At 34.9% G+C, this 6,668-nt stretch overlaps 1 long non-coding RNA gene across 1 annotated transcript; it reads right to left on the bottom strand.

The window, feature by feature from the left end:
• Window positions 1-485: 485 nt before the first annotated feature.
• Window positions 486-1,499, bottom strand: LOC109862601. Its single transcript, XR_002251173.1, has 3 exons — window positions 1,374-1,499; window positions 1,105-1,307; window positions 486-1,020 (listed from the first exon to the last, which is right to left on the bottom strand). It is a non-coding gene; the product is annotated as an uncharacterized LOC109862601 (long non-coding RNA).
• Between the last annotated feature and the right edge of the window lie 5,169 nt (window positions 1,500-6,668).

Below are 6,668 nucleotides of genomic sequence, written 5' to 3'. Positions count from 1 at the left end.
GACTTTAAGTATAAAAAGTATAAATGTAAAAATAAAATAACATAAAATAATTAAAAACTACATAGAAAAATAGTTACAATAACTCATATAAGAAATGTTCTTCAAAAAGAACAAATACATACATTTCTTACGATTTATTGTAACTATTTTTCTATGTAGTTTTTAATAATTTTATACATATGTTATTTTATTTTCACATTACACTTAAAGTCAAAATAACAAATATAAATGTAAAGTATCAATTATATTTAACATTACTAGTTTGTCAATAAGTAATACATGACGAATCAGTTATTGTATTATCATTTCTACATATCTCAGAAAGTCCAGGAATATTAAAATTAACATTTTATTTGCTATTGTGTATTAACTACATATATAAAATATCAAGTGACAATAAGGTATAAAAATAAATATTTTTAAACATTTATTTCTTTTTCTTTTAATAAATGTTTTACATATTATACAATTATTGCGCGCTATCATTTCCACGCCACCTTGCGGTAGATAGCATGGCGCATTTTTTTATAGTGGTATACCCCAGTAAGTCTAATCCACTCTCATAATTTAAGTTAACAATTGTTCAAAATGCGAACCGTGTTCTTGCAAACAAGCGTTCGCTCTGCTCACAATATCGCGCATCGCGCGGTGCGCCATTTCTGAAGTGATCGAATTAAATGCAGCGAGAATTGCTTCTCGTACTGCATCTTCTTCGTCATCACGTCTGTGCTCGACTAACTGTTTGATGTAATCCCAAACGAAGTAGTCTAACACATTCAGATCTGGCAATCGCGCCGGCCAGATGATCGGGCCACCACGACCTATTCACCTTTCTGCGTAACGCGCATCTAACACTTGTCGTGCTCGTCGGCTGAAGTGCGCTGGTGCTCCGTCGTATTGAAAAATCAGCTGTTGCCGCACACGGAGAGGAACGTTCTCGAAAAGTACGAGCAACTGATTTTCAACAAACTGCGCATACACTTCTCCATTTAACCTTGCTGAGAGAAAATAGGGACCAATCTAAAAATTGTTAAAAAAATATTTAAAAAAGCTGCGAGACAAAGAGAGAAAGAGACTTATTTAACTCGTAAATTTATTACTTACGACTTGGTCCGCTATTATTCCTGCCCATACGTTTATCGTATAACGATACTGAAACGCGCCTTGCCGAACGGCGTGCGGATTCTCTGTATCCCACAATAAAAAATTGCGAGAATTAAACACGCCGTTCAGAGTGAAGGTCGCTTCGTCCGTTCACAGGATGCGGTCGAGAAACAGAGCATTTCGTCGACACTGCGCGAGGAATCCTGTTTCGTCGATAATAAATAATTGTTAAAATTAGTGGAAAACTTAAATTAAGACAATACCCTTACTTCCACAAAAATGGACGCGTTGTACTTCATCTCCCGGCAAAAGTTGTTGCACTTTCTGAAAATGAAACGAACATAGCCCGTTATAGCGAAGAGACCGATGCACTGTGTGTTTTGAAAGACTGAGTACGCGAGCTGCACTGCGCACACTGTCTCCAAGGTTCTCTTCGAAATGTCTAAGCACTCTCTCTTCATCGTTTACACGAATGCGCATTTGTGCACCAGCGCTATAGTGATTCACGCAACACGCAACCTGTTCGTCGCGCACGTATAACATATGTATAAAGTAAACTAAAACTACATGAAAAAATAGTTACAATAACTTGTAAGAAAGATGATCATATATCCGTATATTCTTTGGCATATTTTATTTTTGAAATTAAAGCACGATAACACATGTACGTACGTGTGATGCTGCTTAGCAACAGATATTGTGATGGGAATAACAAGATTGTTTACTTGACATGAAGTGGAATATTACTTTGCATATCTCGCCAAATTCTTTCGATGTTTTGCGTGTGACAATTAGTATGAGGATCTACGAAAGTTTCTTTGTGATTTACTGTATGGTGAGTGTAACCGTGCATATTGATTGAGTAAACAATTATGACATGAAGCGACACTTGATTGAATTCTTCATTTTTTCTCGATGGGGGAGCAAGGGGGAGGGGCAAAGCCTCCCTGCCTACATGCTTACAACACGAACAAAACGTACACGGTGTCAGGAAATAAGAGTTCATTTACGAAATTTTTTTTTTTTATAATTTTTTAACAAACAACAATTGACGGCTACAAGTTGCAGATTGTTGTTCAGGGAGATGTCTTTGACAACATATGTCAAGGTCATTGACCTCCGAAGGTGCTCCGTTTTTCTGAATATTTATCAAATTCAAATAAACTTGTTTAGCAGATATATGTTTCTATGGAATATTGTCTTATTTTTATAAATATTGAAAAATATAATAAAAACCTATAGTTAAAATGTAATCAAAATTATCAGTTGTTACTAATGCCTTATAATATAAATTTTACGATTTTGTACATTACTTTGCTTCAGAATTTAAAGAAACCAATAATTTAACAGTGAGTACATTTCATTGACCGCAACTGTATATGTATTGGAAGTACAAATTAGTTCGGTCTGTTTCCAAAAGATGACTCCGGCTGTTGTGAATGGTTCATAGTGACAGCTGATTTTGGCGGTTTCAGAGAGGTTAGACATCTGCTAATAATATTCAGTTTATATCGCTTTGAGTTTTATACAAAAACCTTGATTTTTACTGTGTTTGAAATGTCGAATTTTGTGTTAACCAAGCAGCATTTGCGAGAGGTTTTAATTTTCTGCTTTAATTGGAAGAAAAGTGCAGCTGAAGCCCATCGAATGCTTGTCGAAGTTTATGGTGACACTATTCCACCTGATAAATCATGTAGGGAATGGTTTCGACGTTTCATGGATGGAAATTTCAGCGTTGAAGACAAGCCTTACTCTGGACAGCCAAAAAAATTCGAAGACAAAGACTTGGAGGCATTACTCGAAGAAGATCAGAGTCAAACGCAAAAAGAGCTTGCAGAATCATTGGGAGTAACTCAACAAGCTCTTTCTGTACGATTGAGAGCCATGAGAATGATTCAAAAACAAGGAAATTGGGTGCCTTATGAACTGAAACCGAGAGACGTTGAAAGGCGATTTTTTATTTGCAAGTTGCTGATTCAAATGCAACAAAGAAAAGGTTTTTTGCATCGGATTGTGACTAGAGATGAGAAGTGGATATTCTACAACCCCAAGAAGAAAAAATACTACGCTAAGCCCGGTCAATCGTTGACATCGACCTCAACATCAACACCAAAGCCGAACATTCATGGTTCGAAGATCATGCTGTGTATCTGGTGGGACCAAAAGGGTGTTGTTTACTATGAGCTGCTGAAACCTGGCGATTCCATTACAGGCGGTCTGTATCAGCTACAATTGATTCGTTTGAGCCGTGGATTGCGAAAAAAACGGCAGAATACGAGCAAAGACATGATAAAGTTATTCTTCTTCATGACAACGCTCGGCCTCATGTCGCAAAAGTTGTCAAAAAATATTTGGAAACACTCAAATGGAATGTTTTACCGCCGTATTCTCCGGACATTGCTCCTTCTGATTACTGGTTGTTCCGAAGGTTGCAGCACGATTTGGCAGGTCACCGGTTCACTTCTTTCGCAGAAATCGAAAATTGGCTCCAAACTTAGATTGCCTCCAAAGACGAGTTTTTTCGAGATAGACTTTGAAAATTGCTTGAGAGATGGGAAAAAGTAGTTAGCCAGCAATGTACAATACTTTAATTAATCTATTCATTCATTTTGTCTTGAAATAATTGCATTTTTAAACACAAGAAAACGGACCAAACTAATTTGTACTCCCAATATAATATGTATAATATATATGTATAATATATATATGTATAATATATATAATATATATGTATAATATATATGTATGTGTATAATATATATATGTATAAGATATAAAAATAAATTGTATTTAAAATAGCTTGGTTTTCGGTCTTTTTTTGCAGCCGCGCCAAGTTGTTTTGCAAATAGTTTTTAGTACAAAAACTTTTTTCTTATGTTACACTTCTGTGTTCTAGTAAATGTTTTTGTAAATAATTATGGAAAATACAGGTTTGATGGGTTACTTGTTAGTTTCAGTAACAAATCGTTTTGGTATTTATAACACCGAGTACTTTGGATATAAAACGTGATCTGTAAAGTCTGCATAAGTTTCTGATTTTTTACACAAATATAATTATAAAGTTTTTCAATCGGCATTACTACTTTACTATTATTATTATAATTTTGTAGAATAAATTTTGTAGATAATTTTGTAGTATATTAAAATAAAATAAACAAAAGAGAGAGAGTTTACTTGGTGTTACTCTTTGATATCACTTCTGTTGTAAAACAGGTTTTTTAAAGAATGAATTTTTTGTAGTTTATAATATAACAATACGTGTTGTGCGTATACTTGGCGCCTTTTGTACCTTTTTTTGAAAAGATAAATTTTTCGAGAGTTTTTATACTAATATCGAAAAAGGTTACTTGAAGCTACGGTAAATATTTAGAAAAGGTCACCCCCCTCCGATTTTAATGAGCTTGACATATGTTGTCAAGGACACCTTCCTGAGTAACAATCAAAAAGTTTTAGCTGTCGCTCGTTGTTTAAAAAAAAGTTATAAACAATGAAGTTTCAAAACTAAATTTTTATTTTTCGACATTGTGTACATTTTAGGAGCTCTCTGCGTAGCCTCTCCTGCTTACACGCTTTCAACATAAAAAAAATGTACACAATGTCGAAAAATAAAAATTTAGTTTTGAAACTTCAATTGTTTATAACTTTTTTTTAAACAACAAGCGACGGCTAAAATTTACGGATTGTTACTCAGAAAGGTGTCCTTGACAACATACGTGAAGCTCATTAAAATCGGAGAGGAGTGACCTTTTCTAAATATTTACCTTTTTTTTATTTGTTTTTATTTAATTCTATTTCGAACACCGTATATCACTTGGCACATGTGCAGACACATGCGCAGAAAGAGAAAAAGTACCTGAGTAGGACAGGAATATATTTTCTGTCTCTCAGATCTGACTCACACTTCTCACTCCCCATTGCTTGAATAGGCTATTCCCACTCCATATCTATAAACTCTATGGTCACAACTGAGTACTTACAACGTTGCCATGATTATCATTCTGACTTGTTTAAATGTGTACGAATCTGTATGCACATAGTATATTAGTGTGTAAGTACTATCTCTCACAAAAATTATGCGCTGTGATCCTAAGTTACCTTAAATTTTTTGCATAGAGATATAAGAAATAGAGTGCGGGGGCGAACTGAAAAAGCGATAAAGACTTAGAAAGAGAAAGATGCATAAAGACCCTTTCTGTCTTTATCTAATCGATAGCCAAAGCTGATAGTGCTGGGCAGACGCAGAGCCCATTTTACGTTTAGTACAAATACCTATTTTATAACTGTTTTCTTTATAAATAGAAAGTTAAATAAATTGATTATAATAGTTTGTAGTTTGTCAAAAGTAATACTAATTTGTGAATAGGATTGTCGCATAAGAACTATCTTAAATATAAAATTCTAATTCTAAGTTATCTTAAATCTTTTGTATTAACGGTAGATTTTATTTGTGAATAGGACTGTCGTACGAGAACTACCTTAAATATAAAATTTAACTATGAACATCGGCCTTAGACTCGTGCACATAGCACGGAATAGAACCATGTCTACGTTTAAATATAGCATACATACCGACAAGTCGTTCGTGGACATGGCTACGTAGTTGCCAATGTGCATCATTCATGGACATTGCGCTGGTTTACAAGGTTACGTTCCAAAATCCTATCTTAGTAATCGAAAACTATAGTACACGTAACGTGAAATATAGCATTTTAGTAATTAAAGTAGGATTTTGGAACGTAAGGCAGAAAAGCGGTTACACATTCTCTTATTTAAGAGCCCTGGTTCGATATATGTAATACTCTTATATTGCTAGTAAAAGCGAAACGCTGGTAAAAACATTACGGGACAGACATATACAAATTTACATAAGACTTTCTCACTTCCAATTTGTGTACTTTGACGCCAATGCACATGAGCACGTTGAAAGCTTAGACCATATATACTTATAGACACGGCCTGTAGATATGAATCCACGAGTCGAGGTGAAGCAAAGATAATATCATCTACGTGACGTCACATGTGGGCATTTCAGCAATGGCTAAACGCGGCCTCGTAGATGATATTATCTTATCTTCAAGGCGGTTATCTGAAGCCGTCTATAAACGCGCCTTTGCTTTGCCCACATCACGTCATGTAGATGATATTATCTTTGCTTCAAGATAGTTGTCTGAAGCCGTGTCTATAAGTATATATGGTCTAAGGTTGAAAGTATCTTACACATATCTTCTATCTTACTTTCTCGGCGTGCATACCGCTTATTGGAAAGATACTTGGTTAGCAATATAGGAGTATTACATATATGCCTGGGTTTTAGTCTTCTTTTTGCTTACATTTTACAATGTTTTTCCTACTTCCAAAAAGTGTATTGTATTTAAAGTAAAAGGTGTACACTTTACACTTTCCGTGTAAGCAAGTAGAACAAACCTATTGATGCAGAATATTTTCTATAGAAAAAGAGAGAAACAGAAGAGAAAGAGAGAGAGAGAGAGAGAGAGTGAGTGAGTGAGTGAGTGAGTGAGTGAGTGAGTGAGTGAGAGAGAGAGAGAGAGAGAGAGAGAGAGAGA

Source organism: Pseudomyrmex gracilis, unplaced genomic scaffold, assembly GCF_002006095.1.
Source record: "Pseudomyrmex gracilis isolate BER0280 unplaced genomic scaffold, ASM200609v1 scaffold_2053, whole genome shotgun sequence".
Taxonomy (NCBI): domain Eukaryota; kingdom Metazoa; phylum Arthropoda; class Insecta; order Hymenoptera; family Formicidae; genus Pseudomyrmex; species Pseudomyrmex gracilis.
This window is presented reverse-complemented; position numbering and strand designations above follow the sequence as displayed.